The sequence below is a fragment of the Ursus americanus genome, chromosome 4 (assembly GCF_024610735.1).
Source record: "Ursus americanus isolate L20-20 chromosome 4, mUrsAme1.1.p, whole genome shotgun sequence".
Lineage (NCBI taxonomy): Eukaryota > Metazoa > Chordata > Mammalia > Carnivora > Ursidae > Ursus > Ursus americanus.
Genome location: NC_142130.1, coordinates 42103584 through 42119737, shown reverse-complemented (window position 1 = coordinate 42119737; position 16154 = coordinate 42103584). Strand labels below are relative to the sequence as shown.

General features: G+C 36.1%; 1 protein-coding gene across 28 annotated transcripts in view; it reads right to left on the bottom strand.

Annotated features, from left to right (window-relative positions):
* ZBTB20 (zinc finger and BTB domain containing 20) overlaps positions 1-16154 on the bottom strand; it is a 771855-nt gene that overhangs the window by 461747 nt on the left and 293954 nt on the right. For 26 of the 28 annotated variants that reach the window (XM_087861260.1, XM_087861259.1, XM_087861245.1 and 23 more), the window contains one exon: positions 13769-13842. The exons of the other annotated variants lie outside the window; for them this stretch is intronic. The gene's annotated coding sequence lies outside the window, so the exon portion shown is untranslated. The remainder of the gene's footprint in view (positions 1-13768; positions 13843-16154) is intronic. 28 annotated transcript variants of the gene reach the window in all.

Sequence of the window (16154 nt, the reverse complement as noted above, 5' to 3'; positions counted from 1 at the left end):
AATAATTAACATCTAGGTTCTAAAGAGCTCCAGGACCTAAACTAGAACATAAGCCATGAAAATGATCTGAGAAAGTCATAAGGTGAGAACAAGATAAATAGGTAAATATTTAGAGGAACAGGAGATTATAGAGTTTGGGAAATATCAACTTTCTTGATTGTATATAGTTTTTGTTCCATTTAAATGTTTGTACTAACTGAACTTTATAGGTGTCATGTGAAGTAATTTATCATCTGACTAAACATTTATTTTATATACAAAAGCATAGTTGGAATATATCTATTGATCTACCTTGCTTCTTTGGGCATCTCATAGGTGAAGTGATAAGAGTCCTGTTTGTGCTAAACTAATCCATTACCAGTAACTAGATAATGAGTAATCTCCCTCACAACCTTCTTCCCCCAATCATTCCACCAGAGGTGGAGGGTTGCTTGAGCATTAAAAATGATCAGAACATTATACCACAATAGCAGCCTATAAAAAATTCTCAGCAACAGTATCATGTCATTCAAATTTGAGGTGAAATCTCTTCATTATAAGAGTTACCAATATTAAAATTAACATTGATCAAAAGCAAAGAAACAAAATTACAAATAAGGATGGGATAACCCAAGAGCACTTTTCCTTTTCTTTAGAGTGTGTGTGTGTGTGTGTGTGTGTGTGTGTGTGTGTGTGTGTGTGACATTCTGGAAAATGAAAAGAATGGAAAAGAAATGAATAATGACCTCTCAGAAATGAACACTAACACATATTTTGTGTCTTGCTTTTTTTCCACTTAAACATCACATAAGCATTTCTTGTCTCATTAAAATCTCTTCATAAACACTATTTGTTTTTCTAATCATACCTCTATTATCTGACATCATTCTAGCTAGAGTTACTGTTCTCACCAGACTATTGGGGCACACGTAGGAGTCACATAACAGAGAAGAATCACATTCTTTGTGTAAATCCCCTAAACTGGATGCATACGGCAGAGAAGGGGCCTTACACCTTTGGGCAAGCTTTCCATGTCCAGCTGCTTATTGACTTCTTCAGCTCCTTGGAGTTAGAAGCAACAAACATAATCGTGAGCATATTCTAGAGATCTCCCCACACCTGTAAATGGTTTACTCTGAATCAGCACTCTCTAAATGGAAGGAGAAGATAGCTGGATGGCTGGAAGTGCCAAGCAGAGCCAGCCCACCCAGGGTAGGACCCATGAGGGGACAAGGGAAGATTTGTGCAGATGTAAAGAAATGGCTGGGGAGTGTCAAAATACATTTTGTTTTATTTTTTCATGCTTCCTAATCTCCTAACCAATGACCTTCTCCCACTCTCCACCCACTCTCATTTTTATTTGGGAGGAGGGATTCTCTTTCTTTCTCTCTCTGTCTGCCTGTGTCTGTCTGTCTCTCTCTCTCTCTCTCTCTCTTTTTCCCCTCCCTCCCTTCATTCCTCTCTCTCTCTCTGTCTCCATTCCTCCCTCTCCCTCCCTCCTTTGTCATAAAGCCTCTATCATAACTGGCTATAACATGAAGTAAAGTATGCATGCCTGTGTATCATTAGTTGTGGTTATCATATTACAACTTTCCTGTGTTTTAAATTTAGCTTATGGTACCTCTGCTCTCTATCTGTAAAAGGTCAGTCATTGTCAGGACTTCTCCGTGATGGGGCATAGAATGTACTGACTCTGGGAAATATAGTATCTCAGACTGTACAGTACTGTCTTGCTTGGCTCCAATTTGGATATTCTGCCCAACTTATAGACTCAAGTCTATTTAAGTACCCTCTAAAGGGGGCCTTCAGGGCTTATCTTTAACCTAAGGTTTCTAGGTCTGCCCCTTTGATTACTTAAAACTCCTGTGAAGTTTCCAATGGGAATATAGTCCTGAGACCTTATCTTGCAGAGGTGTTTTTCTTTTCTTTTCTCTATTTTTTCTTCCTTCCTTCCTTCCTTCCTTCCTTCCTTCCTTCCTTCCTTCCTTCCTGCCTACCTTTTCTTTCTTTCTTTCTTTCTTTCTTTCTTTCTTTCTTTCTTTCTTTCTTTCTTTCTTTCTTTCTTTCTTTCTTTCTTTCTTTCTTTCTTTCTTTCTTTCTTTCTTTCTTTCTTTCTTTCTTTCTTTCTTTCTTTCTTTCCTCTCCCTCTATCTCTCCCTCTCTCCCTCTTTTCTTTTCTTTTTCTTTTCTTCTTCCTTCCTTCTTTGTCTTCCTCAGTGAGTGAAAGAAGCGTGAAAGTCTAGTGAGATTACTATCAGAAAGGGAAGAAAAAGACAGATCCAGAAAGGAGTTGGGAAGTGAGCAGAAAAGTTAATTGACCTAGGCCAAGGAGGGTTAGTGAGAGCTCTTGAAGACGAGAGAGGGAAAGGCAGCAGGAACTTCAGGGCAGCTATTGTGAGAGATGTATTGTGGATGACAGAGATGGCCAAAACACAAAAAACAAAATAACAAAAAAACAAAACCAAAATAAAACAAAAAAAAAAACCAACCAAACCCCAAAAAGTTTTTTGGTGAATTTTTAGGTTGTATATTCAGAGGAAACTATACTAAAGACTCAAATTACTTTCAACAACTTTTGCTTGTTCAACTATTAGTTCTCTGCATATAATTCTGTGTATGAACTGGCATCATGAAAGAGCTCAGCTTTACACACACACACACACACACACACACACACACACACACATCATACTTATTAAGAACTAGGAACTAGTACCATCATAGAGCTCAGGAAATATTTGTTGAGTCAATGTGTCACTCTATTTAGAGTATGTGCTTTACTCTCTGTATTATGGAAGTTAAGGCAATTACAATGAAATTAAAAGTTCTGTGTGGTGATTATTTTTCTCAGGCTGATTTTCCAAGAAACAAAAGGTAGGAATTTAAAAAATAATTTTATATATTCATTTTCAAACTTACTTTCATAAAGATATTCCCCAATGAAACAATAAAAAATGCTTAAAGAAAAAAATCAATAATCTTCCATCAGTCCTTTTTTATTCTCAACCCTGTGAGACGACCATTGTGAAGAATATGGTCATAGAACACGCACAACAAATTTATTCATAAATATTCATTACCCTGAAAATTTGCTCTTTTCACTTAATAAATTATGGTCATCCTCCCAGATCAATACCAATAGATATAATTCATTCTTTTTCAAATGGCTGTATAATCTTCAATAACAACTGTCCAATTCATATGGCATATATGTAGTCAAATTAATAAATTCAATATCCTTTTCAAAAAATGTTTATTAAAATTTTACTAAATTTTTACACAAGATACTCAACAAACACTGAATATCTATCTGGTACCAGTTTTAGTAACTGAGAAAACTAGTAACTTACTCATGGTTCTTTACCTCAAGAAATTGACTCTCTAATATGAGAGAGAGAACAGTTAATTTTTCTTTTTAATTTAAGAGAAACTGCTGAGAGAATTTATAGTAAAGAATGCCTTTAGGGTGGGGGAATGGGATAGGCCAGTGATGGGTAGTAAGGAGGGCACGTAATGCATGGTGCACTGGGTGTTATACACAACTAATGAATCATCGAGCCTTACATCGGAAACCGGGGATGTATTGTATGGTGACTAACATAATAAAATAAAAAATCATTATAAAAAAAAAAGAATGCCTTTAAAATAAATCTTTAAAAGGAATAACATATTAAAAAATAATAAAGAAAAATTTAAAAAATAAAAAGAGTAACATATTACTGGCAATTCATTCTTAGTCATTGCTTCCAATGTATGAACAGTGCTTAGCAGCAACAGAGTCCCTCCCTATATGGCAACTCAAAAAACAAACTAATTTCTAGGCAGGAAGACCTCAGATGAAGCACCTTACTCCGGAGACCTCAAAGTGATTTATAATTCTGCTAATACTTTTACTGTAATAGTACTACATGATATTTATGAACTACCTTTATTTCATAGAGCTCTAAATACTTCATATATATCATTTGGCTTCTTTGTAAAGTGTCTGCACGGATCGACAAAACTGTCCCCTACAGATAAGGAAAATGATCTTAAGACAAAACCATTTGACAATGCCTGAATCAAATCTCCAGAGAGTCAGCCCCATGCTTTTTCCTTTCCATTACACTTGCTGCCTCCCTCGTGGTAACTGCAATGATAATGTGGATAGTATGATGCAATCAATCAGAAAGTCTCATGAAGCATGAGGGAGTCAGTACTTATTAAAAAACAAGGGTTTTTCATGCAAACTATTTCTCTATCTGCTAAAAGAGCTTATGAATAAAGCTTCACTGACAAGTTTTCTAGGTGAATCTAGGTTAACTTACAGAGCAGCCAGTCTAGTTGGCCCCTCCCACTTTCCAGGGCTGCAAGAAGGTAAGACAGAGAGTAAAATGTGTAACCCAGGTTCTCAGCTGTTCCTGCCAGCCCTAGTCCAGAGAAGAAAACAGAATTCTGATAGCAACAACAGTGGCAATGATAACAATGTTAGACATATATTGGTTATTTAAGAGAGTCCTACAATTTTCAACTAAGTTAAGCGAAGAATAGTTCAGTAAAATTATAGCAAAGGTTAAGCAAATTTCATATGGTCGTTTAGTGCAATTGCAAACAAGTAAATGACTGTCAAGAATCTTAATCTTCTAGTACTTATAACTATCAACACGAGCAAACTCATTTGCCTATATCTTTGAGGACATTTTACCATAGGAGGTTTATAATTCTGAGAATCTGATACTAACCATTAGACTGAGTTCATTCTGTATTCATGACCTCCTGAAAGAATGTCAGTTTAGCATGGCCTCCTCCCTTCTCCACTTGACTCAAAGAATGTTGCTTTCACATTGCCATTTGGGACACATGAAGGGGTGCATTTAGAGCCAAGGTGCTCCAACCTGAAGTGTAAAACTCCAATTCCCTGGAATTTACTGTTTCAAAGAGTCAAAAGTCTCCTGATTGCTTCCCACCAGTCTCTAGATAAGCTTCCCTCCCCCTTACAAAAGCTTTTCTTCATTCAAAATTCCTTTGAGAACAAAACATTGAACCAGAATTGGATTTTTAACAAAATGTTACAAGATTGTCAAAAATATTTTTTTTTCTCCTGATGAGACCCAGCAGTTCAAAGGATGTATTAATGTGCTTTCTGATTTAGGGCTACTAGCAACATATTGCAAAGTGCAAGGATGGGCCAAAGAACAAAGTCCCTTCCGCAAAGTAGGAAAGATGGTTTTCACAGATTTATTTTAAAAGACTTGAATGGACCCTTTCACACAGAAAGACTTGGAAGTCAAACTCAAGAAACAGAGAGGATAAAGTAACAGCTGTAGAATGCTAACAGGTAAGCATCACTTCTAATCACCATAAATTTGTTAGTATATTGGTGCCATTCCATAGTGACAATTGGTTTTAGAATAATTGTTCAAGTGTACTATCTAATAATAGAAAATGACCTTCTCAGACATGAAGGTGTATACATGCAGTGCTGCTAAAGTTGACACATAGAAGGAAATTCAGGATCATGTCTGAGTGGGAGCTGCCATTAAAAAACTGTTTCCAATCTCTTCCTCCTCTCCTATTTCCCCCTTCCTCTTACCCTCCCACCCTTCCTCCGTCCCTCTCCCTGTCTCACTCTCTTGCTTTTACCAAGAAGTTTGCTTCTCGTGTAGTCCTCACTGGTCATTAGAAAACAATCTAACAATTCATAAGTATGTTTGGATTTCCAGTTTTGCACTTTTTCTAGAAGCAGTCAACAATGAGTTCTTTCATTGACCTGTATCTCTAATCAGACTTCCAAGGCTTCAAATAAGTTAGTTTTGAGAAGGAAAACATAAAACTTCTTCCTTCATATTGGCCTCATAAATACAATAATTTTACTTCTTTTATTTTTCAAAGGTGTATGGAAGTATGATATAGGTTAGTAGTACCTTTACTTGTGATATGATTAGGGTCTTGGGCACAGATACAGAGTGAATCAAGGTAATGTAGAGATGAAAGAGTAATGTCACAGATTCCACCTATCTTCCTAGCTCCTCATTTCTCAAAGGAGGAAACATATAGGGGGCACTGTATTTATTTCCAGACAAGGTAATATAACTTAATTATAAAAGCACCCTCTCAACACACTCTCTTGCTTCTTGGGAAGTCTACGAGAGCATACATTACAATTCTGCTTTGCCAGATAAGGAGCTGAGGTGTGAGGACTGTAGAAGACTAACCAGCACCCAGGAGAAGAGCAGACTTGGAGGTTGATGGAACAATGGAAAGAACACCTAGGATCAGACAGATCTGTGTTAGAATTCTGGCTCAAGCTTTTACGAAGATGTATCGGGCAATTTCATCTCAGTGAACCTTGGTTTTCTAAATTTTAAACTAAGGATTATAACATTGATCTTGAGGTACTGTTGACGGAATTAAATGTGAAGAACTTAATGCAGAGAGGGCATCTGCTAAATCTAACTTTCTTTTCTTCCTAACTTTCTTTTCAAAGTTTGGGCTATTAGAGAACTAATGACCTGTGTGACCACATGAGCTAAGGTGATAACAAAATGCAATAGGTAAAAACACCAAGCAGGAGATAGTACAGTTTGAATCAGTTAGGCCTGGCATCAATACAAATTCACTTACTGGCTTTGCAATCTTGGATGTTACTTAATCTTTCTGGAGCTCAGTATTCTCATTATAAAATGGAAATGATTCCTACTTTACAGAGTGGTTGCTGAGTGTGGTAGCAAGGATTAAAGACAACTTTCACAAAGCATCTGGTACATTAAGTAAACAGATTGTGAGTAATACATATTGTTCAGATTTTTATTAATTAAAGCTTGTCTGTAGACTCATCTCCTGTACTTAATATTCTTTTTTTCCACCTAAGACCTTGAAGGTTTATGGTAGGGTGTTGATCACTGATTAGCTGGTCTAGTTCTGTTAATCTACCTCCTAAGAACTAGGGTTACAGTTCCAGCCCTGCCATTAACTATTTAACTGTATGTCTCAAAAAGGAATTCTAGGCCTGAATTTTGTTCATCTCTAAAATGAGAAGGCTGGAATAAATAATTCCTAAGTTTCCTTGTCACTATAATATTTTAAGATTCTAGTGTCTTTTTACTGAGTTATAGCAGTAAACTCTATCTTTAGAGTTTAACCTATTTCTCTATGGTTTAATTTTCACATTCCCTCTACTGTATTTCTTTTTCCCTTTTTCTTCTCTTTTCTTTTTTTCTTTTGGCAAAAAGGGATAATGTCCTATCATTTTGTAAACAAACCAATATCTCCATTCTGACTTAGTGGTATTCCATGATATTAATGCATCATACTTTAAAATAATCTGGATTGTTTTTAATCCCGAAATTCAGTAATAATGAAGGTAGTAATAATGAGGATAATGATGATTCATTTCAAGGCTTTCTATGCCTCCAGGACCCTGGTCATTGCACATGATAAAATACACCAAAATTTAAAAAAAGATTAAGGTTTAACATGTTAAAAATACATCCTAGGAGTAAAACACTTGGTACTCATTCCCACATTGTGCAATGAGCACTTAAAAATAAACAAAAATAAGAGATTCATTAACCAACAACAGAATCTTAATAATTATTAACTAGAAAGGAAATAAAATTAACTTGACCTTATCTTAGAAGGTTGTTGGGAATCTGCTTTGGTTATGCAGATGAGAAATATGTTGTGAGGGGCGCCTGGGTGGCACAGCGGTTAAGCATCTGCCTTCGGCTCAGGGCGTGATCCCGGCTTTATGGGATCGAGCCCCACGTCAGGCTCCTCCGCTAGGAGCCTGCTTCTTCCTCTCCCACTCCCCCTGCTTGTGTTCCCTCTCTCGCTGGCTGTCTCTATCTCTGTCAAATAAATAAATAAATAAATAATCTTAAAAAAAAAAAGAAATATGTTGTGAACTATTAGACCTCAGTTTCAGAAATCCAAACCCCCTCAAACTTAGAAGTGAACCTTTGACAAAGGTTCAAAATAAACGTATAGTTACTATGAGCTTGTATATACCATTTACCTTTGAATTATTTTCATCTTGTTCTATTCAATTAATTAATTGATTGATTTAATATATACACCTATTATGTGTTTTCCAGTGTATTCAAAATAAAATCCAAATTCCTCACCCTGGCTACTCCTCTGACTTCACTTCCAATTATTCTCTTCCTTTGTTTACTTTCCTCTAGCCACTCTGGAATTCTTTTATTTCCTTGAATACACAAAGTTTGTCTTTGCCTCAGGGCATTGTCCATGCTGTTTCTGTCTGGAGCTTTCTCTTCCTTGCATGTTTCTATCCCCACCTCAAATTCTTCACCTACCTGGTTCTTCCATGCTTCAACTATCAACTTAAATTACCCTTTCTATGAGAATTCTTTCCTGACTACTCAGCAGGTAGCATAACAGATTTTCCCCGTGCATTTCTGTCTTGCTTATCTATTAGCTCTTTTCATGCACTACAGTTAATAATTTTGTAATTTTTTGTTTACTTATTTAATGTCTGATTCCCTTAGGACACTATAAATTCCATGAGAGCCTAAGGGATCATTTCTATATTCCCTGGATTAAGCATGGATGGGTAATGAATTAATGATTCTACTGTGGTAGATTTTGTAGAGTTTAGAAATGTTAATTAAATATGGACTCTATCCCTAGAGAATTTATTTTCTAGTAAAGGGATAAAGTCTGCACATAAGTATCATTTAAAAATATAGAAAGTAATTCAAGTCTCAAAAAAAGTGTAGATAAATGCTACATTAGGTTCTAAGGCTATTGTGACAAATTACCAAAAACTTGTTGACTTACCAGAAATATATTCTCTCACAATTTTGAATGCTAGAAGTCCAAAATCAAATTGTCAGCAGAGCCACTACAGGTGCTAAGTGAGTTTGTTAAGCAGAGGAGAGTGGATTATTTCTGGGTAGGTGAAAGAGGGAAGCTTTTGTGGAATTAATAGCATTTAAAATAGACCCAGAAGGATGGGTTAGATTTGCATATGGAAAAACAGAATAATGGACATTCTAGATAGCAGGAGCAATATTAATAAAGAGGGGATGGTGATAGTGGTTAAGGAAATTTGGCCTGAGTGTTTGGTATATTAAACCATAAGAATAAGTCAGAAATGAGGTCAGAATTAGATTTTAGATGGTCATAAATATTGGTTAGAAATTGTTACTAAAGTTTTGTCTGAACAAAGGTGACATAATCTTAGGGCTCTTGCTTCAGGAAACCTAATGAGGCAGCAGTGCTTAGGATGAACTGGGCTCCCTTCCCCCTATCTCTCTCAATTAGGAGATTATTGTAGGCAAAAGAAGATGAAAACCTAAGACAGAGGTACCAAGGAAGGATAATTAATAAGACCTGGCCATTTACTGGACACCTGGGGGGTGGGAGGAAAGCAAGAATGATACATTTTGAGTCAGGATGACCTGGACAATTGAGATGAAGAAAATTAGTATAGTCAAAAGGAGGATGATTAATTTTCACTAGGAGGATAAATTCAATTTTGATGTACTGACTTGAAGAAAACTAGTGTGGTATCTATTTGAAGATTTAAATAAGGACATTAGAAATATAGGACTGAAATTTGGGAGAGAGATCAGGACTAGAGATATAAATGTGTGAGTTATCAGTAGTGTAATAACTGAAGTCATACAACCTTGGAAAGCAGTAGCAGATCATGGGAAGAGTATGAATATGGAGTCTGACAGACATAGTCACATTCTATCTTTTACACTCACCTGTTGTATGACCTGGGACAAATTGCTTAATCCCTACACTTTCTCATATATAAAGAGGGAGAAAATAATATTATCCCTTAGTTAGGATTATGTGAGTTAGTATTTAAAAGACCAATCTTCTTTATATCTGCTTTCATATTTTGGTGGCATGATTCCCAGTAAGAAATATATTTATTTTGCAATCCATTATCTTAAAAATATGTAACTCACTCTTTTTTATAAATTTTCCCCTTTGATACTATTTCATTAAAAGCATATTGACTGTGATCCTCTAAACTGATTCCATGACCTATGAATGGTTTGCAACCCACACTTTGGAAAACACTGGCTCCAACCAGCATCCTATCCTCAGATCACACCATGACTATTCACGGCTCCTTCAACTTTCATTTTCATTACTCTCTCTACTTTGGCTACTGGTGAATATCAGATAATTTCTTGATGGTCCAAAAGAAATGATAACTATTCACTTACTCTACTGTACCCATACAACATTCTGTCTTTAAGAAAGATGTATTTATTGCCCAAACAGATTATGAACTCCTTGATGGTAGGAAGTATAAGTTATTTACCCTGGTAAAAAGATTTGTTCATAAGAGGCACAGAAAAAATTTTAATTTATTATTAAAGAGGGAAGAGTTCTGAAGAGATAACCTTGTTGGGCACCTACATCCAAGTCCCTGCTCTGGCATCCTCATGCTTCAGTTCTTCCTTCTCTATATGCCGAAGCTTCCATGGATTTTTTTAAGGGAGAACACTGTCTCCTCATTTGGGACACAAAGACATAAGAACTAATATTCTGTACATAGAAACTTGAGCTTCTTCACAGTGGGGATGGGAAGGTTGGGAGGGTATAAAATAAATTTGAGGAAGAAACTAAGATATATCCAGGATTTAGCTCTGGGTGAAATAATAGAAAAGTTCCTACACTGGTCTCTTCGGATTGCTAAATGACAGAATCCAATAAAGGCAACCTGAAATAAATTACTAGGGCAAGTAATTCATTTTAAATTATTAAAGTTTATTTCATTTTTTTCAGACCCTGAAAAACTTTTCTCTGACAGAAATGACCCCTGGCAACAGTGACATTCTGACACCAGGCACGATGCACACTCTTGGGAAGTCTGAATTCCATGTCACAATGGCTCTGTTCTGATTACTGGTTTTATCATGCCTATAAGTGCAATTAAACTACTGAAGTTTCTAATGGTCTTCTGTCCATTTTGAAAATCATCATAAAGAATATTAAGTCAACCAAATAAATCTGCTTCTATGTGACTCATTGCACAACCAGAGGTATCATATCAAAATGCACAGAAAAAATGAAAAAAAAAAAACTTTTTTGATAACAACGAATGTTTCCAGAATACCCCTTATATATTAATTTTGGGCAAGTCTGTGGTGGGGAGTACAGTTCAATGGGTCTCATAAATGAGCCTAAGGCAATTTGTTCCTCAGAAAACACTGCTCAGACCCTGAGTGTAAAGGAAAGATCAAAGCCCCAGAGTCTAAATTTGGGTCTGTTCTCAGGCCTAGATGACTAAAGGATGATCTGCATTGGTGGTCATTATGGCTTGGGTAACTTGCATGCCCTACCATGGGCCTCAATATACTTATTTCAAAATGAGATTATTAGGACTTCTGCTTCTTACAGCCTCTGCACCTGTAATGTTTGATGAAGCTCTACCCTTAAATCCCTTTCACCTCAGTTTTGTAATCTTAAAAAATATGAAATGTGTTTATAAAGTTCTTTGATGTCCTTAAATGTTATTCAACATGATAACAGTACAATTCACTAAGCCTAAATTTTATCATTTTAGTTTTGCCTCAGAGGCCACGTTTTATGAAAGCTTTAATTTGCATCAGCAGCAGCTGATTTAACAAAAACAAAGGGACCCCTTTTGGAAATAAATTAAAATTGGTGGGGGAGGGCAGAGGACTTTATGCAAAAAATAAACAAAAAAACAAAAACAACAAAAACCAAAAAACCCAAAAACCACCAGGAAGCTAAATGCTGAAGGAGTCATAAGGGGTCAAACGGTTCTGAGTTCTAAAGAATATTGTGGTCTTATTCATGCTGAGAAACTGAGAAACTGGTCCTGGCTTTTTATGCACTGAAAGTTGAAGCTTCTAATCGCAACTTCCCCGGGCTGATTGCCCCAATACCTATCGTACCATGTGCCTCTACGTGCCTCTTTCTTTGAAACACAATTCACTGCATGACAATTAGACCAACAGGTGAAGAGCCTATCCTGGAGTCAAGTAGATTTATCTTTGGAGACAACTCCAGTGTATGGGATCTAAGACACTCAAGTTAATTGGAAAATTACTGGAGATTGTTTCACAGAAAAAAGGAAATGGTATGAACAGGCCGTCCTCATCTTGGTGGTGAGAAAGAAGTGAGAGACGTATGCCTATTGTGATGTGATGAACAGCTGGTTTGCCTTTGACAAATTCCTTTAAAATTGTATTCCTGACTGTCAAGAACTTTATTCAACCCCTCTTCACAATAAATATTCTCTGACAGAATAAATCCTAAAGTTCTATTAACGCATTTTGTAATTGTATTAATAACAATAACTATTTCGTCATTGCTATCATTATGCCAAGCACTAGAGATTAAAAAACCGAGTAAGAAACAGACCCTGCTTTGTAGACCTTCCTGTCTATGGGTTTGAACTATTGTGGTTATGACAAAAATAACAATAAGCATCATTTATTCCCTCATACCAGCCAAGCACTGTGCTCAGTGGGCACCATGCATAAGCTCCCTTTCCACTCATCAGATACCCTGACGGTGAAGTGATCTTGTTCTGTCCATGCATCGTCTCTCTCCTCCCACCAAAAGATGGACCTAGCAGAAATTCAGACCATATGTAGAGATATTTAAACACCTTCTGGACTATCTGCAGTCAACACACAAGCACTGTAGCCAATAATGCAAGAGTACAGTGAACCAAAGTGAAAATGGAAGAAAGTGAATCACCTTTAGTGCACTCTGTGGGACAGACATGGTGGCACTCTGAAAACCACGATGCAGTAGACCCCACATCCAGCCTTCCAACAATGACTCAAGGAGATGGATGTTATTTCGGTGTTTTAAGACTGTCTAAGGAAAGACCTTGCAACACATTAAACTGCAAAACTTAGGAAGACATCATAACCTTCTGGATTTCATTACCAAAACATACGTTTTGATCTAAAATTAAAAAAAAAAGATTGACTTTTCTCGTAGTATTTCACAACCTTTGAATGCAGCATTAAAATGCTTTTCTTCTTTCCCCCACCAACTATAAGCTTCTGTTTTCTTACCCTGGGCGTCTGAATCTTTTATATGCTCGGGTTCTATTCACTGCCTGTTATTCAGACATTGAAATCCCAAGTGTTAATTGTTCTTCCAAGTACATTGACAAAACAGCAGCTAAATAAGGGTAGACCAGACTGTGGTAGACTCTGACATGCATTTATGGAACAATGGGGCTCTGAGAGACAGCCTTGTAGCTCACGGGAAGACATAAGATGTGCTATTTTGACTGCTTCATAGCAGAATGGGGAACACACGCACACAAGGGAATTATGCATTTTACTTAGTTTTGCCCAAAGTCCTCAAGGCAACAGAATCTTGTGATGTCATCATGAACTTTTTTCTCTCCATTTCCATTGACACAAAGGCTAAAAATTTCTAATGACATCACAAAGGAAAAAGGAATCTACTTTGACTCCATAAGAAATCCGTTACCTTCTATGAGATTTGAACAAAAATGTGAGAATCCCTCTTGTCACGGTGTATGTCACTGTGCGGATGCACAGTGGGTGACACCCTCCCTAATGCAATTCAAACCAGGCGAAAAAAAAAAAAAGGATTCACAATTTAGGTTGAATAAAAAAGACATACTGAATATTGAGCCCAACAAATTTTCTTTTTTTATAGAAGGAAATCATTTAAGCATATATTTCTTCAGGGATATTCAAATTTTTACTCATGCCTGGTTACTATGTTACCAATGTTTTTGTCTTTTCTTGGGTTGGTCACAAAATCACAGAGGAAGAAGGTACAGGAAGCTTTCACTTACAGGAATGCAGTGCAGCTCAATCTTTTGTTTTTAAGGTGCAGTGATTTCAGTCTCTAAATGTAACTTCAGGCAGTCTGAAAAGAAACAGGTTAAAATCTCTTTCAGTTATAATTGGTATTTCAGATTTAATTAAAAATTAAACTTTCATAATGTTTCACCATCCAAAGCAATGCATTATCAGTCAAGCGTGGCTTTTTTTTTTTTTTTTCTGTTAAGGAAAAAAAAAAAAAAAAACCCTCTTCCCAGAGTAGTTTTTTAATGAAAAGAAAAGGATCTAAAGAGGAAAAAAAAAAAGCAATTCTGAAAAACAAAATATGCCTCCCTGTTTAGGACTTCATAATGATATGACTAGAAGCTCAGTGCCTCTGAATTTCAGCTAAATTCTATCTGATTTTTAAAAAACTCCTCAACAACAATTTCACAGCCTAAAGATTACATAAAATGTTAATTTTAGAGAATAAAGAAGAAAATCTATTATCTGAATATACATGTTGAAGGGAAATTATGACTTCAAATAGAATTGGAAAAAAAATGTTAGATCTACTACTTTCAAGTGGCTGCATCAGTGGCGGGGCAGATGGTGAAGTAGAGGTAAATGAACATATTTAGCAAAACAGAACGCCCATTGCAATATATGGTGGGCTTCGCATGCCGGACACCACATCATATATACATATATCTTATCAGATACAGCCACTGCTGTGTGAAGCAGCACGAGAAGACCATCAGGATTTGAACTGGACCTCCTGGTTTTAAATAACTGAACACATTTTTTAATATGTACTTTTAATCTTCAAATTAAGAGTCCAGGCATTAAAATCTCCAACTATGTTATAAATATTTGGGCTTAAAATGTCACACTATTTTTCAATCCCTTCTTTCTTCATACAACACCATCTCTAAATAAGATAACTGTTAAAAAAAAAACAGACTAGATTAAGTCATCCCTATTTTTAGCTTTAGATAACTGACAGTACAGGATATAGAAAAATATAGCTTTTTTTTTTCGTGTAAAATGAAGATAATACAATTATCTTTCTTTTACTTCACAGCATGGCAGTACTTTTTTTATATATATTTGTAGCACTAAATGTGGTATGTTTATGTCCACCTTCACATTAGTGCAAGGTAATATTTTAATATCTCCACATATGAGAGCATGATCATAAATCACCCCTGAAATTGCATCTATTATTAGAAAATGCAACTCGTCTGACTTATGAATTCTATTTTCTTTTTCCCTTCAAGTATATGGAAGAATATTTTAGGTATTGTGTCTATTTGATATATATAGATTTTATATGCAGACTGGTGCAGATTCACGGAATCCATCCATGAATGGATCAGAAAAAAAATCACTGACATTGACTAACTAAACTTTTCCCCTGCTTCACACATGCCTGAATTAGACTAAAAATGCACCAGTGTAAAGACAGAAATTATGGAGGCGTCACCAGGGACAACTGAATGAGAGGAGGGGAGTGCACATATTTCCTTATAAGGTAACAAAACATTCATAAAAGAAACTGACAAAAATAACTCATGCTCGGAAATTATATGGAATAACAATAATCCCCAATAAACAATTCAGAAATATGAAAACTGTCCACCTCTATATAAATCTGAATCACTGATTGGTATTGTTCTACTCACCGCTCAAATATGGTTAGTGAAAAACTGATTCACTATCTAGTTCATACAGGAAAATGTGATGGAAACTAGGCTGCATATTTATATATAAACTATTTAACTGACAACTAGCAGTTCAATTTAATCAGTCAGATTTCCTTTTCCTCAATTCACCAGATGTTGAGTTAACTGAACTATCAGTTCAAAATAATAAAGTAATTTCTATGAATCGTCAGTCTGCTGCGTTACATTCTTCTCGGCTCCGCATGTATTCCTCATCCTCCTTGACCTTTCTCTTCACTTCTGTTTCTGCATGTTTCTTCCTTACTTTCACTTTCTTCCTTATTTTTTCCCTCTCTTTTTTTTCCCCTTGGTGAGGGTAATGAAGCTCAAAAATAACATCTTGTATCCTGTTGAGGGAAACTTGGTCACAACTATCCTTCCAGATGACAAACTCATTCTTAAATGTCTGTTTCCCAATCCAAAGAAAACAGAGCAATTGAGAAAATAGAGACGCAACATCACTTACCACTACCAACACCACCACTTTTAATTCCCATGCTACATTCATCACAAGGAGGACTGAAGTTTATTTATATTATCCCCTAACCTCAAATAGGACCACAAATAAGACTAATAACAGGACCATTTTGTGGCACTCAGGCAAACGGCTGGGCAAAACAGATGGATCCTACTTTGCGCCAGGACTCAAAAAATACAGTCGCCAACTCACTGTTGGCGACTACATATCTTGGCC